The 12,685-nt window shown below is 51.7% G+C and overlaps 1 long non-coding RNA gene across 2 annotated transcripts; it reads right to left on the bottom strand.

Annotated features, from left to right (window-relative positions):
- Positions 1–1,599: 1,599 nt before the first annotated feature.
- On the bottom strand, positions 1,600–10,416 carry LOC114086093 (uncharacterized). Of its 2 annotated transcripts, XR_003581590.2 has the most exons (4): positions 10,331–10,410; positions 8,894–9,157; positions 6,327–6,537; positions 1,600–6,128 (listed from the first exon to the last, which is right to left on the bottom strand). It is a non-coding gene; the product is annotated as an uncharacterized lncRNA (long non-coding RNA). The 2 variants fall into 2 exon arrangements; XR_003581589.2 differs by lacking the exon at positions 8,894–9,157 and having other exon boundaries at positions 10,331–10,416.
- Positions 10,417–12,685: the final 2,269 nt, after the last annotated feature.

The following is a 12,685-nucleotide window of genomic DNA, read 5'->3' as shown; positions in this document are numbered from 1 at the left end:
GCTTGGACCCTATGAGAGGGCCAAAGGAGGAACCCTAAAAGGCGAGGGACATCAGGAAAGACACGGTGGGAAGAGAAGCACGTTTCTCCCTAGCCACAGTCTAGACCCTTGCTGTGGGCGGGTGTTCATGAACTTGACCTTCATATTACAAGCCCTGAGTCTCACCTCAGAAGATCTCAGACCTGGCTGCATACTGACATCTCCCACATGAAAAACCAGTGCAGGAGGCCCTGACTGCCTCTCACCCTATCCTAGAAGGAGCTGGAAGGATCTCTGGGTGTCCTGCCTTAACCACAAGACGCCAGCTGTAGGGAGCAGCCTGCGTAGGGTGGGGCGGGAGGAAAGGGTGGCGGGGGCTCAGGGGCCCTGCCATTGTCTGTTGCTCTCTTTGCATGGGAACTAGAGAGATAATCTTTCAGGAACATTCAGGGCTCCAATTAGAATCTTCCTTTCCTGACAAGGGGTTTCCTTCCATTGTTGTGGTCTCCCCTCCCCCTCCAACCAGGCTCCCGGAGGGGAGGGGCCATTGGGGGTGTGCACCAAGGCTTCAAGACAGGAGCCGGGCAACCTGCGGGAGGACCCCTGGGCTTTGGAGCCAACATCCGGCTGCGGGGAGCTGCAGGGCCTCTGAGGGGCATCCTTGAGATCTGGGGTCTCCTCCTCTTCCTAGCAGGGACAGAGACCATGACTGAGCTCTGCCTACTCCCCTCTCCCCAGGGTCACTTGTACCTCTGCTGCTGTGAACACCTCCAAAGAGCCCCTTCAGGCCCTGTGGGGACCACCCTCCTGCCTGCTGCCCCCTCCCCCCCAGCCTGCTCACCCCCGCTCACCACCCCCCTTCCTTCTCCTCTCCTCCCCTCCCCCTCCCCCCTGAGCTCTCTGGGTGGTGTCGCCACTTCCTTGTTGAAGCCTGCAGTCTGACAAGGGGAGAGAGGGGTGAGCCGAGGCAGCCTCAGGAGTAAGTCTCCTGGCAAATTAGGCAGGATTTGAAATCCATTTTTTATTCTGCCCATTATTAATTATTGTTATTTCTGCTGTTCATTAGCAGCTCATTGCCTTGATCAACTCTGGGGAACAGAGGCTTTCAAAGCATTTCTCCTGGTGGAGACCCAGTCCAAGAACCCCCACCCCCCAGGGCTGTAGAGGGGTGCCCTTCAGGATACCCCTGCTGCCCTCCCGGATGCAGAAGGTGGAGCCCCCCCACAGCTGCACAGAACCCCAGTCTTCTTTTTAATACTCTACTTGAAAAACACTGAAGATTGAACCTGCATAGAGGAAAACAAGAAATGATACCCTGATCTTATGCCTCTACATAGACAGACCCACAGTCACCTAGGGCAAGACACACGCCATTCCCAGCACCTGTCCCAGAAGCCCCTTTGAGCCCTCTCCCAGCTGCTCTGCCTCCAAAGGCAACTGCTATTCTGATTTCCCCCCTCCCCTCCTCTTCCTCTTCTTCTGTGAGGAGCCTTGCTGTGTTTCCAAGGCTGCTCCAAGCTCCTGGGCTCAAGCAGTTCTCCCGACTCAACTTTCTGAATAGCTGGGACTAAGGTGCCCCCCATGTCTGGCTTCATTAAACTGACTTCTAATGGCATAGACTTAATTTGTCTGGTATGTATTTATTCACTTATTTGGTACCAGGAATTGAGCTCAGGGGTGCTTTACCACTGAGCCACATCCCCAACCCCCCATTTTTTTATTGTTTGAGACAGGGTCTCACTAAATCACTGAGGCTGGCCTCCAACTTGTGATCCTCCTGCCTCAGCCTCCAGAGTCACTGGGATTATAGAGGTGTGCCACCATGCCTGGCAATTTGTCTGTGTTTGAAAATAGATGGTATGATATGTGTTCTTGCATATATGTGGCTTCTTTATCCTGTTGTTGCATGTAGCAGTCTTTTGTTTTTTTTTTTCAATGCTGTATATTATTCCTTGGTGTGAATATATCATGATTCGTTTATCTGTTCTTGATAGGCGTTTGAGTTGCCATGTGCATTTGTGTGTGACTTTTCGTAGACATAAGCACTCTTTTCTCTTGGCTATATCCCTTGAAATAAAATCATGAGTCATAGGATATGCAATGAAGTCATGCCTGATTTTTCCAGGAGCAAGCCAACAGAAGGCAATTCTTAGTTCAGAGGCCTCAAAGAGAAATGATGGCAGTTTCAGGCCTTACATGGGTGGGGAGATACTTTTGTTTATGTGTAAGGTACATGGTTGCCAATAGCCACGTGCTTGGGCAGGGCCCTCTAGCCCTGACTATAAGTTTAGTCATGTGACTTCCTTTGACCAATGGGACATCAACAAGCACTATTTGATAAGCTATAGTCTGAATGTTTGTGCCCCTCCAAAATCCACAGGGTAGAACCTACTCTCCAAGGCGACAGTGTTAAGAGATTGGGCCTTAAGAAGTCACATGGGCTCTACCCTCATGGATGGGGTTGGCGTCCTTACCAGAGGGGCCCAAAAGAGGCTGTTTGCCCCTTCTGTGATGCAGAGACACAGCAACAGGGCATCTATGAAGCAGAGAGTGGTCCTCACCAGACACCAAGTCTGCTAGTACCTTGACCTTGGACTTCCCAGCCTCCAGAACGATGAGCTATAACTTTCTGTCGTTTATAAATTACAAAGTCTAAGGCAGTTTGTAATAGTAACAGAAGCAGACTCAGCTGCTTACTGCCCCCACATGGGACAAAGTCTGGTCTAGCTCTCCTTCACATGACAAGACCCCACAGAATGATCCAGATTTTGGCGATTGGAGAGTTGGATTTGGGAAGTTGCTTGCTACCTCAGGATAACCTGGCCTACCCAAACATGGGTACCAGAAGTGGGATTCGGCTGTAACCACGACCCTGAAATGTGTGATGTTGGCTTAGGGTTGGGTGCTAGATGGCCAGGCAGCTGGAAGGACTGGGCCTTGGTGGCGTTAGGGGGTCCTGCCCCCCAGTCTTCTGCTCCGGGAGTCCAGTGACTTTCTTACCTGCATTAGGATGGATCTTCTCTTTTATACAACATTCCCTCGTCTTTTCTGGCTTTCTTTGTCGTCTTTTTCTGGTGTCCCTTCTAACTCTAGCAACCACTGACTAGTCGGTGGGGGGAGGAGGAGAGGATCTTGGGGACAGTAGCATATCTTTCAAGGCGAGGGTGTCAAGCACTTATTTTGGAAGAGAGAATTCAACACCAGGGCTGCCAAAGCATTGTGGGTAGACCTTTAGACATCCATCCGGGTTACGAAACTCGAGCGCAGCTTTTCCATGACTTGCTAGTTGATTACCCCATGATGGTGTCTGAGCCCCCTGCAGTTCCTATGAACATTGGGCTGGCAAGCAGCTGACCCCCAACTTCTCCTCCTAGCCATCGCATCCCTTTGGGCATTACTTTGTCTCTTTGGACCTTCCTGTATAGTTGCAACCTCTATGTGGGAACAATCATGCTGGCCTGGCCTTCACAGAGTGCTTAGGACATCCATGGCATAGAGCAGCGCTGGGTACCCATAATGCAATGTGGGACAGTTATTTCCAGAAACTGCCATTGGTCCGAGTTGTTTCACTTTGGGGCAATGAGTTTTGCGTTTTTCAAGGTCATGTTGCTTGATGGCCTCTCTCTTTATCAGGTCTACCTAAATTTGGTGTGTTCAAGAACAACAGTGGTCTCCAAAAGCTTTCTCTCGCCATCTCCTTTTATATTTTTGAATCAGTGGGGACCTTCACCTTGATGAGGCCCTTGGCTCATTTCAGGAAGACCTGTGAGAGAGTTGGACTCCTTACTCTGCAACTGAATCGTATCTGTACCTGTATCTGTATGTGCCACCAAAGCTTTTTTTTGGCGGTGCTGGGGTTGGAACCCAGGGCCTCGCACATGCTGGGCAAGCGCTCTACCACTGAGCCACCTGCCACAGCCCACTCATCAAAGCTGCTTTGACATTAGATTTCTTCTTGGAGTAAACCAAGGGGGTGAGTTCCAAATCCACAACCTGTGACCTAGCTTGCGGGGTTGGGGGGCTACTTTATGATCATCTGCATAATCCTGGGAGAACGGGTGCCCCCACGAGGGCACATCCTGTGCGTGTATAGGCGCATCTTGTTCTGGGAAGAGAGGTCACAGTTTCTTCAGATCCACACGAATGGACCCCAGGAGATGAAGATCTCCCAAGCCTCGCTCATTCCTGTGAGGTGAGATTTTTCTGTAGCATCAGAAACAAGCTACTGATGTTGAGATCTATTATCCAAAAAAAGGAAAACAGCCCAAGGTGTCGGGATCTGTCACAGCTAGACCCACAGACATGCAGGGCTGGCGGCTCGGTTCTGTGACTCTGTGGGGATGGCTGCTGTCCCCTCCTGCGGATCCAGGTGTACGCGCCTCCTGCCAGGCTGGCCGCGGGGTTTGGTCCAAACAGCTCAAGGCAGAAGGCAGCAGCACCCAGGGGGAGAGCTGTCGTCATGTCCCCAAAGGCTAAACTTCCCCTTCCTTTTTCATGAACAAATACCACACTAGCATTTGAGGCAGGGGAGCCGCATCCAGGGTTAACCTGGGCGTGGGACCAGGGAGCATCTCCAGTGCGAGTCTCCCAACCATGCTTGTTCTTTTATTTTGATTGATCAAATTTTTTTTTAAAGGGGACACCAGCAAGAGGAGGGAGGGGGTGGGGAATGATGCCAATGATTTCCCAGGAAATGCTTTGCTGAGAATTATCTTCCAGGGACGACCCACCCCTACTCCTTCATGGAAAGGCGCCCACTCAGGCGCTGCGCTCTTCTGTGTGGTCCCCAGGTGGAGGGTAGGGACCTGAGGAGGCGGCTGCCGTGCTGTTCACTCTAGATTGAATGACACGCGGGAGGTGGCCCTGATCAGGCACACATAACTGGTACTGCGGGGAGATGCTGCTTGGTGATTGTTTGTGGAGTAAAAAGAATTTGATCCTGAGATGAATGGCGCTTCCTTAGTCAAGAACCATGGCCCTCCCTGGGGACATTGGGAAGTGGGGGGATGTGTTCTGTTGTTTGGTTGCCACAATGACTAAGGGGGTGCTACCAGACTCAGTGGCCAGGGGTCCAGGGACACTCAACATCCTACAATGGGGAAGGGACTGTCCCATACAATGGGGATTTGTCCAGGCCCCAATTCCAATAGTGCTCCTGTTGACAGGGCTACTAGCTGCAAAGAAAGTTCCAGGTGTCCTTTCTAAAGAACCGATTGGTTCATTAAAGACTAAGGATCATTTTTCAAGGTGACCCAGGGGATTGGAGTAGGGACAGAATTCGTGGACAGCCTGGGCAGCTGGCAGCCCCAAGAGGCTGGGGGAGCCGAGGCCCATGGACCCCCTGGAGGTCAGGAGGAGCCAAGGCCCTGTGGGGGAGGGGTGCTACTGGGTAGGGGAACTGGTTGCTGCAAATGGAAAGTGACAAGGGCCTGAGGGGAAAATGGGCTCATCACTATGGTGCTGAGTCCCCCAGAGTGGGGCAGCTGGAAGGAAGACGGAGGGCCCAAGACAGGGACTTGAGATGTCCCTGAGAAAAAGGCGGAGGGGACCCTTTCCAGGCAGATCTGGGACAGACAAAAAGGGCCGCTGTGGCCAGTTCTGTTGTGTCCCGCCCTCTATTTCTTCATTTCAGAGGGATCCTGGCCTCTGGTCCACATGCCAGACACCGGCTCTGGCATGGAGTCCCCTCTGGGAACTGAGTCCCTCCTGCTCTCAGATCATGTAGCATAAACCGGGGTGCTCCCAGGGCTGCTCCCATCAGGCACCCCACCACACGCAGACGGGAGGGTCCTGCAAGCCCAGCCAACTGTCCTTGTGGACTGCCCACTCATCCTGTGTCCCCCAGCTCCGGACCAAACCAAGGGACTTTCAAAAGCAGGTATTGAGGTCAGCTCCTAGCCCAGAGGCCCTTTGTCTTGTGCTAATCTGTGGTTTGCAAGGCAAAGGCGTGTGAGATGACAGCGCAGGGACAGAACTCAAGCTCTGCAGGGGGTGGGGGAGCTGGCTTCCCACAAGCACTGGGGGGAGGGACGGGGCCCAGCTGCTGACATTTTTACAAAGCAAATGTAGGGCTGAGCCGGTGACCTCAGTGTGATGGAAAAAGCCTGTCAACGGTGTGGCTGCCAGAAATGGCCTGTCTCTCGGCCCACCTGTTAGGAAGAGGAAAGGGAGATATTGAGTAATGTCACCCTTGTGAACAGTTGCCAAACATTGACCGTGGGCCCGCGCTTCTGAGCCCTCCATCTAGGCCAGCGCGGCGAATCGACCCGCGGCCTCATGCAAAGGGCTTTACTTACGCTTCCCAGTTGACAGATGAGGAAACTGAGACAGAGGGATCATTTACTCACCCGAGGTCGGACACTTAGGTGATGAACAGGGCTGTGAGTCCTGGCAACCTGGCCCCCAGCCCCTATGGAGCCAGCCCCCAGCCCCCAAGCCTGCTGTTAGGAGTCTTCAAACAGGTCCGGGGAAGAGAGGCTTTCATGTGCTAGGGGAGGAGGCTGCATGTCCACAGCGTCGTTTTTTTGGCCTGGGCTCTGATGACCCACAGCTGCATACCTAGGAAAACAACTACCGTGTTATTAGTATCTCTTGCTGTTCTGGAGGGTCAACTGCCCTGAGGTAGAAGGTTCTCTCTCCTGTCTCTCCCTGTCTCTCGCCTTCTATCCCAGACAACGTCTGGGGCTGGATTGTTCTAAAATCTTCTCTTCTTCCTTCAAGCCACTGGCCACTGAGGCTGGCTGTTGGCTGGAACCTCAGTGGGAGCATCTCCATGTGGCTTTTCCGGGTAGGCTGGGCTTCCCCGCCACATGGTGACTGATTTCTAAGAGTAAGGGAGTCACACAGAGACACTTCTATTCTTGTTACAAGTCTGTCCCCATTCAAGGGGAGGGACTATGTTCCCCAGCTCTTGGGAAGAGTAATATCAGATTGTAAGAAAGGCATGTGGTACAGGTCTTGCAGCCATCTTGGAAAATGGAATCTGCTACGGCATTCTTCCTTAGAGTTTTTCATCTTGAAAGGGTCTCAACTGTCTGTGAATTAAGCTCAAATTCATCTGGAGTCCGTTTCCTTGGTGCCAAGATGCTAAATGAGTAAGGACCCAGAGCCTTGGTTAGTAGCCTCTGTTCTATCCACATCAGTTTCCCTGCGAGGCCAGGCACTGAGCTGGGAGCTGGGGACACAAAATCCCTGCTTCCAGGGAGGACACCAGCTATTAGCCAAACTCTCTGCCCTGAGAAGGTGTTGTCTTTGTGATTTTTTTTTTTTGTACCAGCAATTGAACCCAGGGGGGCTTAACCACTAAGCCCCAGCCCCAGCCCATTTTTCATATTTTATTAGAGACAGGGTATGGCTGAATTGCTTAGGGTCTCATTAGGGCCTTGCTAAGTTGCTGAGGCTGGCCTCCAACTTGAGATCTTTCTGCCTCAGCCTCCCAAGCTGCTGGGATTATAGGCGTGTACCACCGTGCCCTGCTGCCTTTGGTTTTTATAAATATAGATGGAAAAAGCTCTAAGCAGAGGCAAGTCTTGCTTAGTTTTATACTGTCTCCAGGGGAGCCATACTCCAGAACTGCCCTCCTCTATTCTTACGTGGGCCGGGCCTGGGCTTTCATTGTTTATCCTTGGCTTGGACCTGAATTCTGATTCCCGTCCCCCTCATTCACATGTTGAAGTGCTCTGTCCTCAGAGTGGAACTGCATTTAGGGATGAGGCCTTTAAAGAAGCAATTAAGTTAACATGAAGCCATGAGGGTGGGCTTAGTTTAACATGACCGGTGTCCTTGAAAGAGGAGGTAACTTGGTCACAGAGAAACACCAGAGACACTTGCACAGAGGCCAGATGACGTGAGGACACAGGAGAGAGGTGGCCCTCTACAAGCCCAGGAGAGAGAGAGCCCTCAGAAGGAACCCACCCTTGATCTTGGACTGGATCGTTCAGCCTGGGGACAGGTGGAGGTAGGAGGCAGCAAGGGGCACCCCCTCTTCACCAGCCTGGCTCCAGAGGGCTTGTGGCCTGTGGGTGTTCTGATTGGAGCAGCCCCCTCAATGCGCAGGCCTGAACCCTGAAGGTGCTCACTTGGGCCCCGGCTCTGCCACGATTCGGGAGGTGGTGCAGGGTCTGAGCTGGTGGAGAAGCACATCCCAACGTAGCCACCGGCAGCCCAGAGCCTGGGCCACTCCGGGCACCCAAGCTGCAGTCCTTTCTCCCTGCCCCGTTGCCACCACATTTTTTATTTTGTTATATTCTTTCCATTGTCCTGATGTGAATAATTTAAAGTGACACGTCCGCACAGGCACGCTCGCACACACTCTCCAGCGCCCTCCCCCTCCCCAGGTCTCAGTGGGCAGAGCGAGTGACATTTGCGTGCCTGTCTCTGAGATAGGGTTTCTCCTTCTTAGTGTGAATCGTCTGTCTCGTCTGCATTTCCCATTCTGTTTCTCATTTCCTTTCTTTCCCTCAATTCTCTGCAGTCACTGCTTATGTGACAGAAGGGGCTGGGAAGGAGCCTTATTTTCCCATCTCTTTGTTGTTATCACATTGCAGACAATTCTCTTGAAAATTCTTTTTTTTTTTTTTTTTGGTATTACAGATTGAACCAGAGGTGCTTAACTACTGAGCCACATCCTCAGCCCTTTTTAACTTTGTTTGTTTTGAGACAGGGTCTCACTGAGTTGCTTAAGGCCTCGCTAAGTTGCTGAGGTTGGCTTCCAACTTGCGATCCTCCTGCCTCAGCCTCCTCAGGCTCTGGGAATACAGACATGCACCACCTTACTCAGTGGTCTTGGGAGTTAAGGGGAAGGGAGAAAAGGGATCCAAGGAGGATTCACCATTCTTCTCCTGCAAGGCTATTCATTTTCCAAAGACATAAGGAGCAAGTTTGGGGTTTGGACACTCAGGGGTTTCTGTGTCACCTGAGTCTTCTGTGACTGATCCACGTGGAACTGCAGCTGGCCACTGGCATTGTCTGGAAAGCAGCTTTGGCCTCTCTCAGCCTTGAAGTAGGAAGCAGGCTTTATTCGTCAGGAGAAGGCATGGCCAGGATTTCCTGAAGGTCCTGGCCTCTAGCCTGTAACCCGGCACTGTCCAGTAGAAATAGAATGCAGGCCGCAGATGTGAGCCACATCCATAATTTTAAATGCTTCAGGGGCCACATTAAGAAGGAGCAGGTGAAATTCCTGTGAATAATATATTTTATCTCACCCCTTTCTCCAAAATATGACCATTTCAATCTGTGACTGAGGGAAAAAAAAATGACGAATGAGATATTTGATTTTGTTTTCTTGGAGCTAAGTCTTAGAAAGCCAGTGGGTACTTCACACGTAGGGTAGATCTCAGTTGGGACTGGCCACATGGGAAATGCTTAATAGCCACATGTGGCCAGTGGCTACCAAGAGTGTAGGCCTAGCCTAACCCAGCCTGGGGTCCCGAGCCTCCGTTTTGGCCACCTAAATGACAGCAATATGAACGTGGCCTTCAAGTGCATGTATGAGGGAAAACCTACGCAGTGACACGTGGAGAATTGGCCGAGCCATTATTCCCCCTCCCCCACCATCATTAGTGGTAATCCTCATTAATGGGCTGGCAGAGCCTGGCTGTAGCCTTGTGGCTTCTAGTCCATGGAGTGTTCTGTGCTGGGGAGTGGCTCACCCGGAGTCCATTTGGGGCAGACCTGTGGGTGCAGTTTCCAGGTCCTGTAGGCCTGTCCCCCAGCTGGGGCCTCACCTCCTCGGTACAACCTCCTCCTCTCTGCATTAGGTCCCAGGCACTCCTCTGGCCTTTCCTTTCTATATATAGTGCTCTGTGGTGACAGCTGGCCATCAGATGACTCATCAGTCACCACGGGTGTCTCCGGATGGAACCCTGAACATTTATTCATAGGGTACTCGGGCCGTTTCTGAACTCCTCCTAGTAACTCTGGCCTTGAGGGGGTTGTCTCGACGAACCTCATGGAAGCAGGGTGCAGTGGCACAAGCTTGTAATGCCAGGTGACTTAGGAGGCCGAGGCCCAAGGATCCCAAGTTCGAGATTAGCCTTGGCAATGTAGCAAGACTCTGTCGCAAAATAAAAAATCAAAAGGGCTGGGGATGCGGCTCAGTGGTGAAGCACCCCGGGTCCCATCCCCAGTACTGGAGGGAAAAAGTGGCCATTAGAGGTTTGAGTCATCCATCAGTGAGCCCTTAGCTGCCTGTGGGGACTTGGTCAATCCAGCAGGGCTTTGGGGACTGAGGTCTCCCCTGGCAGTAGGGCCCAGGAGATGTGAGCTCCTTTCAGACACAGTGGGCCCTAGGGGACTAAAAGCTGGCTTTGAGCCTGACAAGAGCTGCTTTAGCCCAGGCACTTCTACTCACCAGCTACGCCGTCCTGGGCAAGTCCCTTCTGGTTTCTGAGCTTCCGTTTCCTCCTCGGTGCGGTGTGTTCAATCCCTGTGCAGCTGGTTAGCTGAGCGGGTTAGATGAGGTGCCGTCTGTAATAACTGTTACTCTTGCCCGGCCCATGGGCCATGTCACTTCCGCTTCCCTGAAGCCAACCCTAAGATAAGGATTTGTGGGGAGGTGAGTTATTATGAACGGCCTGGGGAAAGTGGGACCAGGAGGGACAGGAAGCCAACTGCACACTAACTTCCTCTGTAGAGTGTCTTAGCTTGACCTGCTGTAACAGAGTAGCCTGGATTGGGTGGCTTATAAACCACAGGAATTTTTTATTCATCACATTTGTGGAAGCCGGGAGTCTGAGACCAGGGTGTGAGCATGGTTATACTCTGGGGAGGGCCTTTTTCTAGGTTGTGGACTTCATATGGTGGAAAGATGGTGGAAAAATGGCATGGGCTCTTTGTGGTCTCTTTGGAAAGGGCAGTGATCCCATTTGTGAAGCCTCTACCCTGTGACCTCATCACCTGCCAAAGGCTCCTTGAGGATTGGGATATCCGTGTATAACTTTGGTACTTGTTTTTGCAGTATTGGGGATGGGTCCCAGGGCCTCACACGTGCGAGGCGGGCCCTCTACCACTGCGCTGCAGCCCCAGCCCAGGGTGTCAATAGGTGAGTTTGGGGAGAGCACAAACATTCTGTCTATAACAACAGAGTAGCTTCAGTCTGACTGATATGAGCTGCTGGGATTACAGGCGTGTTCCACCTGTACTGGCTTCATTATTACTATTTATCACTTAAAAGATTGTACCCAGAAATGGTGGCACACACATGTAACCCCAATAACCCAGGAGGCTGAAACAGGAGGATCAGAAGTTCAAGGCTAACCTCAGCCACTTAGCAAGGCTCTTGGCAACTTAGCAAGACTCTGTCTCAAAATAAAAAATTAAAAAGGGCTGGGGAAGTGGCTCAGTGGTTAAGTGCCTCTGGGTTCAATCCCCCATACCAAAAACACCAAGAACAGAAACGAAACATAACAGTGGAATTGAAGAAAGATGCTTTAAGAGGCTCATTAAGACCAACATTGAAAATTTTACAGTAATTCCATTTAGTTATTTGAAAAAAAAAAGTCACATTGCCTTGGTAACAATACTTTTTCTTCCCGTTGCCCTGACTTATTGGTGTCTTTGTAGAATCACCCCATTTGCCAGTGAGTCTGTGACCTGCCATCCTCTGCCGTCTAGCATTGTGGGACTTTGGCGAAGGAACTGCAAATGAGCATTTGAAATCCACTGGGATGGAAAAGCCAGGAAGTCTTGAAATCTCAGGTTGCCAGGACCCGAGAATCGTCAGCCGGCCTTGACCCTGGATTCAACCCATGTGGAGAGGCCCATCTTGCCTTATGTGATCCCTTCCCAAGGATGCTGCTCACCAACTGTCTGGCCAGGGGAACTCCTGAGAGAAGCTGACGCTGCCTGAAAGATTCCCTAGTTGTTCAGTGACAAGTTGGGGAGCCACTGTCACTCTCCGCTTGGCTGAGGTTTGAGTCACAGAGTGACTTTGGAGCCCACAAATCCAGGCAGTTCACTTCACACACCGGAAAAATTCTCTCTTGGGCACAAACAGCCCCACCTCGCCGGCTTCTCTGTGGGCCAATTCACCAAAGTTTTCCATGAGTCACAAAGGAGAAGGGGCAGGTGGGGAAGGGTGGTCCCTGGGGACAGCCATTGCAAACCCACAGGGGTAAGAAAACCAAAACCTTACCACTGTCTGAGGCAGTGTGTCAAGAGCCGGCATGGAGTGATGTTTGGTGAAAATCCACACAACACAGAAAAACAGGCACAGCATCTACAAATCCACTGTTCTTCATCCTTGAACTTTGAGAGGGTCACTTATTTGTGAGGGCTTCCCTGACCCCTGGGTGAGTGTCTTGTGCCCCTCTACATCTACTTTTTTTTTGGTACTGGGGATGGAACCTAGGATCATTCTATCACTGAGCTACATCCCAGCCCTTTTTGAGACAGGGTCTGGCTAAGTTGCCCAGTCTGACCTTCAACTTGCAGTCCTCCCGCCCTAGCCTCTGAGTTGCTGGGATCACAGGCATGTGCCTCTGTACCTGGCACCCTTTTGGATCTTTTGCTCAGGCTATTTTTGGCTACGTGAGGGGGTTGGGCCCCCCAGGAAGGACAGCCCTCCTTAATGCCCCCAAGTTGGCTAGATTAGGATTTGGTGGCAAATGCCCCCGTCTCCTCATCCTCCAGGTGGGACAATCTGAAATATGTTCCACACTGTGAACCACAGATATCCTGTGGGTCTGAGGTCCATTTGCCTACACCA

The sequence above is a fragment of the Marmota flaviventris genome, chromosome X (assembly GCF_047511675.1).
Source record: "Marmota flaviventris isolate mMarFla1 chromosome X, mMarFla1.hap1, whole genome shotgun sequence".
Classification (NCBI taxonomy): domain Eukaryota; kingdom Metazoa; phylum Chordata; class Mammalia; order Rodentia; family Sciuridae; genus Marmota; species Marmota flaviventris.
This window is presented reverse-complemented; position numbering and strand designations above follow the sequence as displayed.